This window comes from Zootermopsis nevadensis, unplaced genomic scaffold (assembly GCF_977971745.1).
Source record: "Zootermopsis nevadensis isolate Lab colony 2312 unplaced genomic scaffold, Znev_1.0 Znev_ptg000002l, whole genome shotgun sequence".
Classification (NCBI taxonomy): domain Eukaryota; kingdom Metazoa; phylum Arthropoda; class Insecta; order Blattodea; family Termopsidae; genus Zootermopsis; species Zootermopsis nevadensis.
In genome coordinates, this window is record NW_028259134.1 from 3,003,461 (window position 1) to 3,021,787 (window position 18,327).

An 18,327-nucleotide genomic window follows, 5' to 3' on the forward strand; every position below is an offset into this window, starting at 1 on the left:
GACTGATATTATCGTTATTTTCCTCAGTTCTTTCAGACGAATGCGAGAAATTCACCCTGAAATAGGTCGCAACCTTCTCCTTCTAAGCGGAAATTATCAGCATTTCTGAAAACACACGCTGATATCCGCGGCCTGGGCGGGATTCAAACTCACGGCCCGAGTATGCAGAGTCATAATATCATGAGATTCGAAATGCGTGGAAACAAGGACTCGAAATTCATTATTAATAAGAAAAGGGTCCTAATTTATTCATTCTCGAAATTGAAAAGAATATGACATTCAATACTTCACCAAAGACGTATAAGATATGAACAAAGATTAAGAAGTAATCTCTTCGTTTTTGTATTTGCACAGCCTTCCTTAATTACCAGGTTTTTGTTAAAGAAGAATTTAACAGATCCTGTCTCCCTGTTCATTTCGTGAGCCAGCAATCCAAAAATTAGTCATCGACATGGACAATGGCACGTGACTGAATTTCTACACATCCTAGTAAGTTAATTTAATTTGTCGGGCGGTCAGGTACCTTATCAGATATAAATTTTCTCTCTTCTATAAAATCTATTAAAACCTACTATAGCATTCTTAAACTTTATTAACGCAATTAATGTCGATTCTTAAACACATATTCCAAAAATAAACATTTTGCTGCTGTAATAAAATATTTCTTCCCCTGTAAAATAAAATGTATCAAATTATATTACTGTGGGATACTTACGATACATGCAGACACGTGTTCCAGCTTACACATTTTCATCAGAAATGCCACCTGTCGGAAAGAAAAAATACTATTATTACTTTACTGTCATACCTCAACTAAAATTAGTTAGGAAGAAACTTAAAATGTTACTCTGTCTCCGAGTTCGTAATTTATAGCATATAATGTATCTGTAAGTACATTTATCAACTAATTTTAGTAGCAAGTTGCACGTTCCTAGTTCAATTTGTTTATTACTTACAGGCAATCGTACATGTGCTGTGTACACTTTGTCATCCTACAACAAAATAATTTTAAAAGTTGCGTATCACTTTCAAATCTTTAATTAAGAACACGCTTAACAAGCCCTTTAATAGTATGACGTACTTTACAGTTTTTAGAACATTTTTGTACTATAATATTTAAGTTCTATCACCAATATCATTACCATACCCACTCACAGCTTTATATTTACACATTTTTTTGTAATACTTTACAGTTCTGCCCCCAGTATCACTGTAAGTTCCTATATAATGTAGTATTTATATTTTAATCTGAATACGTTTGGGGGTATAAACTACGAAATTAATATGAAACAGTAGAAACAACTCTTTGGCGAGACGTGTCTCAAAATACACAACACAAACCAAGGAGCATATATTAATTCCCAATTGTGTCGCATCTACCAAAAAAATTTCTCGAAGCCTCCATATTGGTATTACTGACGACAGGAAATTAATATAATTGCATTTGCACCAACCGAGTGGGATATAATTTTTTATATAAAATTTGATTAAAATTTACTGCTAGAAAAAATTGTTTAGAAAGAACACACATATGTACATGATAATATAAGCCTAGGCCTATGTGTAGTTATAAAGTTAAGCTGATAAGTGATCCTCCTCTTAAGAAATGTCGTTAGCAGGAAACATGAACTGGAAATTTTAAAATCGTCAGAAAAATATAAACTAAATATTTCACAGTAATTTGTAAAATATATTTATTTTGAAGAAGCGTTGTTTATAATTAAATATAATATTTAATCACAACAATTAATTTCATACTGACAGACTGTTAACTTTAGTGTCTTTTCCGTGTCTGACATTATGTTGTACTTCTACATAAATATAAAGAGCGTTTGAAAATGTTACAGAAATTATTTAACTATAACTAACTAGATGCTGCCTCACCCACTAATTAATTAACTAATTAACCAGATGACCAATTACATAACAGAAATATGCATCGACCACAAAATATTCCACTCTTTTGGGACAATCAGCCGTTTGTAAGGTTGAACCAAATTGTTTAAAAATACTGATTCACTGCCTCAACAGACTAAAGTATGTCGAGCTAGTTACTGGAAATGTTGTCTGCGTTTAATTTTAAGTTAGCTTCGTATTCTAAAAAGTATGTTTAATAACTTCTCTTATATCAGCTTTGCTCTAAATGACTAATATATTACCCCCTTGAAAACTACAAGAACCACAAAAAAATAACGTATAAAAGAGTAATGTAATGAACTTATATGTTAATTTTGTGTTTTCGTTTGAAAAATCGCCACAAAGTGAATCAGTCAACTAAAAAATAAGGTAGATGCGTTTGTAGTTCGTTCCTAGAAAGAAGAATATAAAAAATCAAATGCTGTTTTAAATCTAATTTTAACGGCGGAAACCTAGGGGCTTTTAGCAATCTAGTTTTGACTTCCAACGCTTACTGAGGAGTTCAAGCGAAGAGTTAGCTGGCCGGAACTGGCTTCAAGCTCAGCAATTTCGGAAGGTTCAAACAGAAACTTCAGATGAACGTATGTCACTATGGTCAATGTACCCTGGGCGATTTTATAGTAATGTACAAGCTCATGCTTTGGTAAATTATGCAGATAAAGATAAAATTATCACGTTCCTTCGTTATATGTATTTTCCTCACTCGCAAATGAGTTATCAGAAGCTACGTACATTTTATCGTAAAATAATCATCTCATCTTACAAAAGCAAAATTCATTCTTTGTGTTTCGAACACAGAGCTTGTTCTTTTAAATTTCTTGTAACAAATTTAGAAAATTTCCTCCGGCAATGGAGCACATTTTTTCGGACATTCACCTCCATCTAATAAAGTACATAGTTCGTAAAATTTTGCCAACGCTGGATTATTCACATAATTCGCATGGCGATTAAGCACGACGTGAGGCAGCATTTCGTGATTTAATCTGATTATTAAGAAGACTCGAGGTCCGAAAGACGTGTGACCTACATCTCAATATATTTTATTGTCAGAAACGTATTAATGAGGAGGTCATTTTAAATTTGCATGTCCATATTCGTATCTACCTGGACTAATGTGTCTTGTAATCATTATTTATATTCTTCTTCTTCTTAGTCAAATTTTGTAGAATTTGCTGTTGATTATAATTTTTTTTTGGGGGGGGGAAGTTGGCTAATAATTTTTTCTTAATTGCAGGATTACTGTTACTTGTTATTCATTCTATGTGGCATTGAAGGTTTTCACGGCGGTGAGTGAAGATGTCTGTCTTCTGGTTTGTTACGCCGTGTAGTCTGGTAGAAGTTCACCGACGTTTCAGAGGTCCTTGCTGCCTCAATCATCATAACGCCCTGATAATGGAAGCAGCAAGGATCTCTGAAACGTCGGTGAACTTCTACGAGACTATATTCCGCAACAACCCAGAAGACAGCTATCTTCGTATTCATTCCAGTTTGGTAATTGTGTGCGGAATTAACAATAAAACAGCAATAGTTCTAGCGATATAAGTAGCTTCACAATCAACAACGGAAGTATTACTATTATTAGCAGTAGTAGTATTATAGAAACCGTCATCAAATTAAATGCTTAAAGATCACAATAGAGTCGTACAACTTTTCAACAGGAACAGTAGAGACGAGGCGAATAAAGACAGCTTAAAACTCACCGCGTAGCAAATCTAGCAATGCTTTACTGTCGACTAGGGACGAACGGTAAGGAAGGTGAAGTCCTTCCGTGGTCTTGGTGACGGTTGCTATGGTATTTGTAAAATAATAGCAGTAAGCTCGAACGTGGCAATAACAATAGAAGCAGCGATGTTAATAGGATTAATACGTGAAACAGCAGCATTATAATCATGGTATTTACTTATAATACACTGAGAAATACAATGAAGGACTTAGAATAAATTGTCACCACATCGGGAGTCGAACCGGTGATTTACGAAATATAATACAAATGACTTGTGATAACGTTGCCACGTTCTGTAGGTTCAAGCCGTGTTGTCCTGTGATAGGCTGCAAGTTATCTCTGCGGAATTTCTTACTTCGCTGTTAAAATTGTACACGATATTAAGAGTGAAACGTAGAGACGTAACTACGTCATTGACAGAAGGCGTCATGGTTGATGGCAGCAATACAACAGGAAGTGAGTCATCATGGTGGAGACATCTGTCTGCGAGACTTTGTCCTGTTAATAAACATTTATTCCCATTTGGTCACTTTAGGAAATGTCATATTGATGACAACCCATTGCACTAAACAGCAGTCTTGTCCAACATCTAAATATATGCTAGTGATGTGACTACAGAACGAAATTGTAGCGTTTTGAAGAGGTCATGGTACTCTGAGAATCCCGTTATTAATTGGACTCAAAGGGGGGAAAAAATAACAGGGGAATGTTATGTAAAGTAACACTGAGTTACATGACGTCAGCCCTTCATTTAATATTCAGATGACAGAATGGAGGTTTAGATGGGCGAGGCATGTAGCATGTGCTGTAGATGAGAGGTGTGTCCAATATTCTTACCTGAAAATCTCAGTCACATGTAGCCTGACTTGGGCGTAAACAGAAGGACTATAAGTTACTAAAATGATTCTTAATCAAATAATTAAATGAAGATTTATCCTGAAACTAAATTGGCAAACTATAGTTTCATAAAGGTAGAGTATTTATAGTTCAGATTAGAGCCTATTTAATACCTACAACATGGAGCTCGAATCTTTGTAGAACAGCATTTCTTTTGCCCTATCTCTACGCAAACGTTTCCTTTCACAAATATACTGCCAATATTTGCATGTAGCGCCCCACCATGGGGGAATCATTTATGGACAGATTCTCGTCTTGCAACGATAAATACATATTTTTAAAAGTATGGTACTTTAAGCCTTCTCGAAGGTATCACCACCTTGTCGAAGGCAATCTGCCGGGTGAGGAGGCTTGCGTGCTCAAATGACCCTTAGGGCTATGCCGGCCTGAGCTTCGGCTCATGGTAGGGTCACCCAAGCCGGACAGGTCTAAGGAGATGCGCTAGACTAAGAGTGATACCCTGGTCCTCCAGGTTGGGGGTTGGGTGTAGGGCTAACAACCTTTCACCTTTAAAAAAAATATGTGTTACGAAAAAATCAACCAAGCCTCGGATCAGGACGGACTCTTTGGCACGACCACGGCAATTGAAAAAGGACATGAGATTTGGTACCTGGAACATTAGGAGCCTCTATAGGGCTGGGGCACTGAAATCAGTGTGTAGGGAATTAGGGAATTATAAGTTAGACTTAGTGGCAGTGCAGGAAGTGCGATGGGAGGGGGAGGGCACGATCCCAGTGGACAATTTTACATTTTTCTATGGAAAGGGGAATGACAATCATCAGCTAGGGACGGGTTTTTTTGTTCATAGCAGAATTAGGGCAGCAGTTAAGAGAGTAGAATTTGTTAGTGACAGGTTGTCTTACGTAATTTTGGAAGGACGTTGGTGCGACATCATTGTCCTTAATGTTCATGCCCCAACTGAAGACAAAAGCGATGATATCAAGGATAGCTTTTATGAAGAATTGGAATCAGTATTTGATACATTTGGCAAGTATCACATGAAAATTCTGCTAGGAGATTTCAATGCAAAAATTGGGAGGGAGGATGTCTTCAAACCCACAATAGGCAGCGAGAGTCTCCATGCACTTAGTAATGATAATGGCGTCAGAGCAGTGACCTTCGCTACGTCAAAAGATTTAATTGTAAAAAGTACAAAATTTCCACACCGTGATGTTCATAAATACACTTGGACTTCCCCAGATGGCAGAACACACAATCAAATAGATCATGTTTTAGTAGATAAGAGAAGGCAGACAAATGTAATTGATGTGAGATCATTCAGAGGAGCAGATTGCGACACTGATCATTATCTGGTGGTAGCAAAAGTGAGGGAGCGGCTTTCAGTAAGTAGACGAACTAAACAAAATTTTGACACAGAAAGATTTGATTTGAAAAAATTAAGTGAGGGAGAGGCAAAGGAACAATATCAAGTTGAAATTTCGAATAGGTTTCAAATTTTAGAGACAAATGAGGATAATGAAAGTGTGGACATCAACAGGGAGTGGGAAAATGTCAGAAACTGCATCAAAATTTCAGCAAAAGAGAAACTAGGATACTACAGGAGAAAGCAAAATAAACCGTGGTTTGATGAAGAATGTTCAAAATTAATAGATCGAAGGAAGCAAACAAAATTTCAATGGTTGCAGGACCCAAACAAAACAAATGCGGATAATCTATGTAACGTGAGACGTGAGGCTAGTAGAACCTTTAGGACTAAGAAAAGGGAATACCTGAAGGGCAAAATTGCTGAACTTGAGACAAATAATAAGGAAAAAAACATCAGAGACCTGTACAGAGGCATTAATAACTTTAAGAAAGGATATCAACCCCAGACTAATTTGGTAAAGGATGATAGTGGCAATTTGCTTGCAGATCCAATAAAAATTGTGAATAGGTGGAAAAATTTCTTTAGCGAGCTCTTAAATGTTCATAATACTGGTGATATTAGACAGATTAAAATGCATACAGCTGAACTGTTGGTGCCAGAACCTAGCTTAGATGAAGTGGAACTAGCCATTGGGAAGTTGAAAAGTTATAAATCTCCAGGAATTGATCAGATTCCGGCCGAATTAATTAAAGCAGGTGGCAAAGGGTTGCATATGAGGATCCATAAGCTTATTCAGTTAATTTGGGATAAGGAAGAGATGCCACATCAATGGAAGGAATCCATAATTATTCCTATTTATAAGAAGGGGGACAAGACTGAGTGTGGTAATTACCGAGGAATATCGCTGCTATCAACCTCATACAAAATTCTATCCAACATTCTTTTGGCAAGATTAACCCCATATGCGAATGAAACTATTGGGGATCATCAGTGTGGGTTCAGACGAAACAGATCAACGATTGATCAGATCTTTTGCATTCGTCAGATACTAGAGAAAAAATGGGAGTTCGGTGGGACTGTACATCAGTTATTTATAGATTTCAAAAAAGCCTATGACTCTGTGAAGAGAGAAGTGCTATATAATATTCTTATTGAATTTGGTATACCAAAGAAGCTAGTGGGTCTAATAAAAATGTGCTTAAATGAAACCTGCAGCAAAATTCGAGTAGGTAAATATGTATCTGAGACATTCCTCATCAAGAACGGTCTAAAACAAGGAGATGCTTTGTCTCCCTTGCTCTTTAACTTTGCGCTAGAATACGCCATCAGGAAGGTCCAAGGTAGGCAGGAGGGTTTGCAATTGAACGGGACACATCAGCTATTGGCATATGCTGATGATGTTAATTTATTGGGGGACGATATAAATACAATAAAGAGGAACGCAGAAGTTTTACTAGAGGCTGGTAGACAAGTGGGGCTGGAAGTAAATTCAGAAAAAACTAAGTACATGTTAGTATCTCGTCATCAGAAGACAGGCGGGCAAAATTATCTTAGGGTAGCTAATAAATCCTTTGAAAGGGTTACAAAGTTCAAATATTTGGGAACAACAATAACAAATCAAAATGATACTTGTGAGGAAGTTAGGAGGAGACTAAATTCCGGAAATGCTTGCTACTTCTCAGTCCGAAATGTTTTGTCTTCCCGTCTGATTTCTAAGAACCTGAAAATTAAGGTATACAAAACAATAATCTTGCCTGTTGTTTTGTATGGGTGCGAAGCATGGTCTCTCGCTCAGAGGGAGGAACACAGATTGCAGGTGTTTGAGAATCGGGTGTTGAGGAGGATATTTGGGCCTAAGAGGGAAGACGATGGGGCGTGGAGAAAACTGCACAATGACGAGCTTAAAAATCTGTACTGCTCCCCCAGTATTGTGAGGGTGATTAAGTCGAGAAGAGTGAGATGGGCGGGACATGTAGCGCGCATGGATGGGACAAGAGGTGTGCACCGGGTACTGGTTGGGAAACCTGAAGGGAAGAGACCGCTGGGGAGACCTAGACGTAGATGGGAGGATAATCTCAGGCGGGATCTATGGGAGATAGGAGTTGAAGGAAACTGGATTTTGTTGGCCCAGGACAGGGTCCGGTGGAGGGCTTTGGTTAATTCGGTGATGAACCTTCGGGTTCGGTAAGCCATCTAGTTAGTTAGTTATGGTACTTTAAGCGGTTGAAACAGGAAACTAACTTTAGTCCTTAAGAATTTACGATCATTTAGAGTCGCTGGTAAAACTTGGTCCCCTGCCCTCGTCCGTGTTCAGTGCCAGATAAATATTTTAAAAGAATTTCATTTCTTCTCTAAATCTATTCAGCTTCTGAGACGTTGAAAGAAAATAAATCCCCGTCTTTTCTAAAACTGTTAATAACAACTATTTGTGTTTTTCCAACAACGAAAATTATATATTAACAAACAAACACAGTATAAGGAGAATAATTATATTTTAAGACAGTAACCAAATTTCTAATAACTGATTTTTACAAATAAAATTCTGATAGTCCTACACGTACGGATAAAATAAATCAATAAAAGTTAAAACACGATCGTGGAAGATTTATTTGCAGAAGCAACAAAATTGTAACTGCAATATTGTCAAATTTTGAATAATAACGTATGCAAAATATTATCAAAAGTGAAGCTTTGTGTAACTATGATAATAGCAGGCCGATATGTGTTAAGCTTTTGTCTTGTTATAAATATTTCTCACCAAAATCACTTACCTACGTGTAAAGATGACTCCATTTTTCAAATTCATTTGTACGATGAGACAGTCTATCAAGTCAGATTCATGAAGCTCCTTGGAAATTGGCCCATACGTAAGGAAATTGATGGTTACCCTATCCTATATAATACATCACTTGTTTCCCTGGTGACCATAAACAATTCAGAGCTAATCTACATGTCTCATCGAAAAGCTAATTCAGTAAGGAGACCTACCGTACATACGCATATCCTGCATAAACTTCTTCAAACTTCGTATCATACCAGGAGATGATTGCATTATTATTCAGGTGGATATGTAACGTCGTGTTACACTTTTACAGAAAATCGATTCAAATACTTCACTTTGAAATTAATTAGGCGTTCTTTCTCTTGTTCAGTGTTCTCTGTTTCTCATTATCTGTTCTGGTTAATTATGACTATAACCTCTTTTTACGATGCATAAAGCGATCTATGTTTACTGCATTTTCGTTGCTTGGCAACCTGTTAATTCACTTTCTAATAAAATATTTATCTATTGAGTAAACCGAATGAAATATATTTCATGTCTCTTTTGACGCATATTTAAAAATTTACAAGCCCGTGTAACTCACACACACACATACCTCAGTGATAATCTAAACCTAAGGTTCAGCACAAAAAAAACCCAACGACGTTCAGTGGACACGAATAAACAGCCAATTTCATAGACCACCCAATCTCAAAACCCAATTTCCTAACATCCATCTTAATGTTATTGTTTCACCCATTATTGGTTTCAAAAGAAAATATAATTCTTTATAAACTAAGGGTTTCTCAGCCGGTTAGATCCCTTACTGAGCCAGTAGGTTCTCAAGAACCAGCCAGTGGGCCCTATCTCGTACCAGTTTAATCTACTGTACAGATTCATATCTATTTCTTCAAGGTGTTGGGCAAGGCCGTGGTCTAGGCAACACGGAGTTTTCCTCCGGGGGCTTCCCCGGTTTCTCCGTGGCATCCCAACAATTACTCCATTCACACACAGAAGAAGGCAATGGCAAACCACTTCTGGATCATCTGCCAAGAACGTATATGAACAGGTCCCAGGCCGAGAAAAGGATGGAAGGATCCTGTTCATATGGACCTGTCGTCAGACAGAACACTAAATAATAATAACATTAGGTGGTCTAGCGGTTAGAACGCTGGCCTTGTAATCCTGGGGTCTCGGGTTCGATTCCCGGCGGTGCCCGAATTTATAACTTGTGTTGGGCAAGGCCGTGGTCTAGGCAACACGGAGTTTTCCTCCGGGGGCTTCCCCGGTTTCTCCGTGGCATCCCAACAATTACTCCATTCACACACAGAAGAAGGCAATGGCAAACCACTTCTGGATCATCTGCCAAGAACGTATATGAACAGGTCCCAGTCCGAGAAAAGGATGGAAGGATCCTGTTCATATGGACCTGTCGTCAGACAGAACACTGATAATAATAAATAATAATGGTATAATATTAACCTCTCATCTATTGCCATGTGCATTCATGTTCTGTGTTCATCTCTCTTGTGCATGCTACATGCCTTAGAAACCACATCGTTTTTGACTACACAACTCTAATAATATCTGGCGATGTTTCCAAATTTCGAAGCCACTCATTATTATGATGATAGTCCATTCACTATTAATAACAGTCGGTATTAGAAGCCTGTATTTCAGATCGCTCGGATTTGCTGCAGCTAAATTGGAGGCAGGTAAGTCAAGGTGGAGGGAATACATAATAATGTAGGTTTTAAAGGAGGTCGTGGTTTTCCGTGGCCAAATGATGGGTTGCATGTTCACCATGTTCAATAATAATAACAGAAGTATGCCGACTACTGTGATACGTACAGCCTAACACCACGTCTTTACTTCCCATCCATTTCTTTACCCCCTCCTACATTACTTATTTTGTTTCTTATTCTGTTCCTCTGATCGATCGAGGAATGTCATTTCCTATCATTAAATTCTGCTCCCAAAAGAAATATTAGTCACGCACACTCTGTCCCTCAATTTGTCGACAATCTCCTTCAAATTCTAACGTTCGAACATTTCTTCCTCATACACCAAAGTTTAGTTACAGATTGAAAAGTTCCTGAGAGGCCCAAACTTATATAGGGACTGCTTAGTCCAAAGCTTCTGTAATAATCGCAATTTCGGAAGAATTAAGAAAAATTTAAACGTGAATTATAACTTGGCGTCTCGTCCTACGAAAGAGTAATTCAGATGACTCAGAACAAGGTGCTGATGAGAACATATGCACCTAATCGATAAGAAGTAACTACAGGTTGGATGTATGTAAATAAAAACCATAATATTATAGTTTTTACGAATCAGACCTTATGACCTGTTCTAGTTCATAATCAGGCCTACTTTTGAAATTATTAATATGTTTCAGACATCTAACAGGCCTTTTTTTGGATATGGGATTAGCCCGACGCAAGTCATCTTCTACAATAGCATTAAGATAAATAAAGTAAAGTGGATTAGGTTTGTGGGACGTGGGGAAGATTAAAAACACATACATAACTCTACACAGAAAATCTAACTGGAAGGGTCAATTGTAAGTCTATGACAAAAAAGAGTGGATCATATTAAAATAAATCTTGGTGAAAACGGGTTTTGAGAATGTGGACTGGACTTGAACAGGTTCTGATTTAAATACTGAAATTTACGTCAGGGTAACATGAAGGCAGGGAATTTATATAAATTTAAATGGGAGAACTGGGAAGGATGCCTCTTTCAAAATACAAAAATTTCACAATTCACTTGCCAAGAGTAAATAAATCGAAGAAAAATTGTTCAGACATAACAGTAGAAATTACTTTACAGTGCACGACTTTTGGTAATGAAATACGGAAAACTCTTGGTCGGTTAAACAAGATAAGCTGCATTCCATTGTTTGGTTTTTTGTCTTATTTAACAACACCATATCATCTGTATACATTATACAGCTTTGTGGTGATTTACGGATTGTGAATTCTGAAATGTACGAAAGAGGGCGATGAAAAATTAGTATCTCAATGATTTCATCCAGCGATCATGAAGAAAACCACGATAAAACTCTGCCAAGCTTGACGCTTTCATTTCTTAGTTTAAAACCGTGACCTCACGAAAGTGAAAGGATGTTAGTAAACTAGCTAGTTACATCCTCATAGTCCATTTACCTTGCATTAATCATTCTCTCACTTCTTTTGGAGACTGGTTGATATTCGCATCTTATAAAGCGTGTCGTGACGTGACTGTCAAATTGTCAGTAGTCTTGCTATTCACTCGCGAAATTTTGGGTTACAATCCGGGCCAGCAACCCGTTATCTTGAGATTTCTGTAGTTTTTCTTAGCCCCCTGACAAAGGAGTCCGGAACAGGGCCTTAAACACACTATTACATTCTTTCCGATTCATCGTTTGCAGATTACTGTACCATTTGAGGCTATGTAAACTACGAGGACACCATTGGCCTCATGTCTCCTAAATAACAGGGCACTCGCTGATTTCATAAAAATTTGCCATCCTGTTACAGAACTCCAGAACTCCGGGGTTCAGTGTCGTTTTCATAAGAAGCAGCTACTGGACGCAATCCTCAATTAATTGTGTACAGTCTACACCTTCATATCATGTTTATTATATTATAATGGTGTCATTCCATCTATGCCTAGATCTTCCAAGTTGTGTCTTCCTTTCAGGGTTTACGACTAAACTTTTTCACGTGTTTTTCGCATGTAAACTACGCATCGCTCATGTTATTCCACTGTTGGTTTATTAAATACAGCAAGTAGATAATGTACAGGTCACCAAGTGTTAACATAATAATTTGTTGTTCGTATGAAAAACATTTTTAACGAAATATGGAGAAACATTTTTAATATCCTTCGCTTGATTGAGGCAGTTCAGCAGTGGCAGCCACCAAAACAAAGTATCGTTCTACGATGAACCTGGAAAACGACCTTAGAGCGGTCATTTCAAAACTCCAACCTCGGTATGATAAGTTATGTTTACAGAAGCAACCACATCCATCCTATTAATCCAGGTATGAAGCGTATATTTTATTACAGTTATTTTAAATTAAACGCATTTAATAATATATACTAATTTTTTTTAAAAAATGTATACTCATAGCTAAATTTTATGTTAAATCTGTTTGCTTGCACTTGTTCTGGAAGGGGGCGTGAAATTTATTAAATGTTTTAAGGGGGGCGGAAGGTATAAAAGTTTTGGAGCCTCTGGTCTAGGGTAAAATGGAGTGGGCAGATATTATAATGTCGGTGGGAAATTTAATGGAAAACTAAATGAAAATATTTATCTAAGAGAAGTATGGTATCTTAAATATCGAGATATCGACATATTACATTCATCTGTCAGTACTGATGTCAGTCTTGGGATAGACTGCTGATATTCATAACGAAATTCTAATCTCAGAATAACAAGTACTATTTCGGCTACTGTAACGTTTTGAAAAGGGTTTTTTTCTTAGAAAGTTTCAAACACAGCACAGTACAAAAGTCATTAAGACTATATCCACAGATCATTTCTCCTCCTGCATTTCTTACAATGTAACTGCAGTCTACTGAAATAATTAACATTTTGCATATTGTAACCTTACGAGTATTCGAGTGAAAAATTTACTTCAGTGACACTGCACAGGGATCAACTTATCCTTACTGGGATACTGGGAACGACCCGTTCTTCAAGTGCCTGAGCACTGGCTTGATGTATAAACATTCGCTAGGACTCCTTGGACGAGGGATCGGCCCGTCGCAAGGCCTCTACCTGTACACAGGACAGCACAACACAGAAAAACGCGGACAGACATCGATGGCATGAGTGAGATTCGAACCCACGGTCCCAGTGACCGCGCGGCCACTACGGACCCCCACTTATCCTTAATCTCCTGCAAAGCAACAGAAGAGTTTTTGCAATTTTTGCACAACAAAACTAATTATGATCGTCTAACATGAAGACCACAGAGGTCGTAGGAACAGTATCGGTGCGCAAATGGCCTACAAAATTATCTTGTAAAGAATAAAGTATTAATGTATTATTCACATGCAATATTGCGATAGATAGATTATAAATGTATGAACGGTCTTAAATGAGTTACATTGACTGCATCATTACTGAGAATCCGAATTCCTGCACGGAAAGTTCCAGTTCTTAAGAAGAAAATAAATTGTGGGGAAGGAGGCCGAGACTAGAAGCTTTCATGATCGAAGACGAGGGTGTGGGGGGGGGGGACGGGGGTGGCCACAGAGAAAGCATGTATGGATGTCGATTGACAGAACAAATTGCCATTTCAGCAGTAGAAAAATATATTGCTGGTCATTACAATTTATCAGAAAAGCGTATTGCTTGCTGAATAGCCGAAATACTGTGTCTCTACCTGGTACGGACCTAACGCCGCATGAAACCAGCATTAGTGAACACTCCTGCTGCTAACTAACCTACACTAGAATCAATGCGTCAGGATTGCGCAGACCTTGCACACACGCATTAGACCATCCACACTTAAATCTCTACGCGTGAGAATAACCTGGTTAAATCGAAAAATGTGGTTCACAGTAAAACTTGTCTAAACGAATAGTTTATATTCAATAAAAATTTACTTGGATATTATCCATCGTCTAGTAAATATAAAACGTAAAACGACGTTTCGGAGATGGGACTCTATCTCCGTCTTCAGGTTGTTTTACCTTTTATATTTACTAGACGATGGATAATATCCAAGTAAATTTTTATTCAATTGACTCTTCACCATCGTCAAGAAGTTTTAGATTTTAATATTTTATATCTTGTATACCTTTTGTTAGCCATAACAAAACCTTCAATCTTAAGACTCCCATTTTTCTGTAACATTAAATTTCTTTATGGTACAGGTATTTTTTTAAAGTTAGCAACTTCTCAGCTAGTAAATAATTTCCCCCTCTTATGGAATTCTAAAGTTCATTACCGTGTTCACGAATCACGATACTAAACCTTAACATAAGCCAGTTAAATCAAGTCCACAAATTCATATCAAATTTCCCTGAAACATATTTTAATATTATACTCCAATCTAAGTCTTGCGTTTTTTAAATAGTCTCTTTCGTTGAGCATCTCCAACGAAGACGTGATATATATTTATAAAATTATCCAATTTTAATTATGCTTATTATTGTAAATTAGAACGTTAAAAATAGCGGAATGGACTACTTTCAACAAGTGGCCTGAACTCTTTGTTTGGTAATCAGTAAGAGTTAAATATTACATTTCATTTAAGCCTTTATTACTGCAAACCAAAACTTCTTCCTGTGTTATTTAACTACGCTGTATCGCCTTCAATTTTATATTAGAGTGCATGAAGTTGGGAATTGTTATATATAATGACTGGCCTAATCTTACACCTGGAAGAAGGATATATGACCAAATTTAGTCATATATTATTTGAAATTGACTGATTTAATGTGTGATATTTCCTTTTATTTAGCTCGAATTATTTATGAATAAAGACCAGAGGTGACGCGGCTGGGATTATATAACAGGTTTGAGGGTTGAACACTGTCCCTCCGCAAAAGACGACTCTAGGAAAATAGCAATTGTAAATTAATTGGCACTAATTAAAATATGTTAGTTCATTTTGTTGTCATACTTCGCCAAAAATCAACTGTCAGCGGTTTCTGTTTATTATTGATAAGATTTGCTGCGTAATTATTAAAACTTCAGAATTGTTAAAAGTCACTTGTTACTCATTTCAGAGGCAGAGGACGTATTTTTGCATAAGCATTGGACAATCTTTCGCAGACTGAAAGCAAGTTCTTACAAAATCATGTCGAACGGAAAATAACCACTTGTCTCATTATGTTTTGCAGAGACACGTCACGTTGCCATCTAATTATATCCAGTCCCGCTAGTAATTGATGATTTTGTATCAGATACTCCACTCTAAACTTTCTTTAATAAAAGTTCTTCGTTTCAAGAAACCATGAACTGAAATTAAAGGAAATTCATCCGAAGGGAGACAAAATTTCAAAGATAAAAATTATACTTCCTATAACATAATTTCCACGCAATTAACCACCTTAAAAATCAGAATAATCTTGAATCTTCTTTTTCCTGAAAAAAAAGTCCTCTTGAATAAAGAAACGGTTGGAATCACATTTATGGTTCCAGCAGAAGAAATAGTAATAAAAAGACTCTAATAAAAATTAGAAATCTGGAAGACATATTCTTTCTCCTTCCGACTTGGTGTTCATCCGAACCCTCGCCCCGTTCCATCTAGTGGTATCCACGTCTCATTTGACAGGTCCTCTTCCTTGTTCCAGTCCTTCACCCTCCCTATCCTCGTCTAGTCTTCTTTTAATTGAAACGATGGAGGATACGCCATAAACGAATGAACATCACAACGCAATGAATCAGACCAGTATTTTCGTTACTTTACACTTTTTAATATTATACCGGTCAACGTTTTGCAATTTTCAAGCGCATACACTGATTAACTACACGTGTGATAACATTTATCGAGAACCTGACAGTCGCACAGCCACTCAAGAAATTCAAAAACCTTTTTCGGGGGCGAAAGACTCATTATTATGTTTACAAAAATCCGCAACTGTGCCCTTTTTCTGAGACAGCTAAAACCATTCCACACACACACACACACACACACACACACATCCTGTGTCTTTAAGATTTACAAATTACCATCTATCTCTTGATCTCGCCCGAATGTGCGCCCTTTTAGCCCGAATGTGCGCCCTTTTCAAAGCATACACGGGGGGCCGGGCTTGGAAAATGATAGAGGATAGATTATTAAAGCCATGCTACCTGGGCAGGGACGATCATACTCGGAAAATTAGGACTAGGAAACAAAGAACGGATGTAGGCAAATATTCCTTTGTAAATAGGACCATAAGAAGCTGGAACCAATTACCTCCAGGCGTGCTAGAGTCTTTCCCCTGTAAATTAGGCACCTTTAGAAAGAGGGTCAGAAAAGTAGTTACAAGCTAAGGGTTATTAAGTTGGGAATAAATGGTGATAAGTGAAGTGAAGTGTCTTAGTCTCCAAGTGATGAAGGGCTGTAGTTCTTTGGGATAAAATTTTCATGTACTGAGAGCGGACTTTATATTCCACTCTTAAGTATTGTGATTAATTAGTGGATGTGTGTTTTTTTTATTGTGTCAGATGTTTTATTTTGAGTGTGGTATGTTGTATTGTTGTGTCTCATTGTATTGTTGTGTGAGTGCATCAGTTCATGACGTTTGTAATACATTACAGTTATTGTCTTATGTCTAGGTGGTATTAAGTTCTTTTTTTTAAGTTAAGTACTTGAGGTTGGATGGTTTTGTAATTTATGAGTTGGTTGATTTTGAGTGGGATGTGTTGTTTTTGTTGTGTCCTTTTTTATTGTTTTGTTCTGTCTCTGTGTTGATGTATCTCATTGTATGTTGTGTCTTATGGTTTTTGTTGTGTCCTTTGTTTATTGTTTTGTTGTGTCTCATTGTGTTGATGTATCCCATTGTTTGTGTGTCATATTGTTTTTGTTGTGTCCTTTTGTTTATTGTTTTGTTCTGTCTCTGTGTTGATGTATCTCATTGTTTATTGTGTCTTATTGTTTTTGTTGTGTCCTTTGTTTATTGTTTTGTTGTGTCTCATTGTGTTGATGTATCCCATTGTTTGGGTGTCATATTGTTTTTGTTGTGTCCTTTTGTTTATTGTTTTGTTCTGTCTCTGTGTTGATGTATCTCATTGTTTATTGTGTCTTATTGTTTTTGTTGTGTCCTTTTGTTTATTGTTTTGTTCTGTCTCATTGTGTTGATGTATCTCATTGTTCTGTTCTGTCTCATTGTTTTGTATGTTATTGTAGGACACTGCCACCGGGTATAAACCCATTTGCAGTCAATAATAAATAATAATAATAATAATCGCTTTCATTTAAGTTTCCAGACTCAAATCTTATACACATTTTTCATTAGCATTTTACATTTTCTTTACCTGAGGTCTCAGTATTCCCCTCAAAACTTTGACCTCAAGCACCAAAAATGTTCTTCTTTGACTTGGAGACATCAGGGTTCACACCCATATAAATCAACAGTAAAAATGACGTCTTATATATTTGAAGATATTTAATTGGATTTGAGCGAATGCTACCAAAATGTGTTCTGCTGTTATTCTTCGTGAAAATAACAACGACTCCTTATTGTCATTCCCATGTGTTTGTATTAGCCAAATTTTCGAAGAATTTATTAAACACAAAGTTTCGAGCCAATTTTTTATCAGACTTTTCGAGCCATTATAATAAATTCTTCACCAGATGCCTTTTTTTTGATAAATAGACTTTTAAACTCTGCTAGATCAGAATTCTGATCGGCATTCAGTACCACATTTCTCTCTATGAAGCTCAGATCTGATAGTAATAAACTAACCTCCAATAGATCTTCACGTGTCTCCTTTTACATGCCAAATAAATCACTGTTTACGAAACTTATGGTATATAAAACACATTACTCGTCATCACTCGCCCATTTGACTTCACAGCTTTAAATGGGCTTTGTTAAAGTGCATTTTCTGATATCCTTACTCACCTGGGCTCCACTGTTCGTGTTGCAAAGTTACGCTATTTGTAAGTGACCTTCAATCAAGAAATTTTCTGAGCTCTACTATATACTAGCCGGCAACAAATCGCATGTTTCAAGGTAACAGAGGAAATCGTACAACGTTGCAACACGAAC

General features: G+C 37.0%; 1 long non-coding RNA gene across 1 annotated transcript in view; it reads right to left on the reverse strand.

Moving 5' to 3' along the window:
- Positions 1–8,747, reverse strand: part of LOC110828391 (uncharacterized) — a 271,154-nt gene extending 262,407 nt beyond the window's left edge. Inside the window, exons 1-2 of the long non-coding RNA XR_015537615.1 lie at positions 8,636–8,747; positions 716–766 (exon numbers count right to left, since the gene is read on the reverse strand). This is a non-coding gene — a long non-coding RNA (uncharacterized LOC110828391). The remainder of the gene's footprint in view (positions 1–715; positions 767–8,635) is intronic.
- Between the last annotated feature and the right edge of the window lie 9,580 nt (positions 8,748–18,327).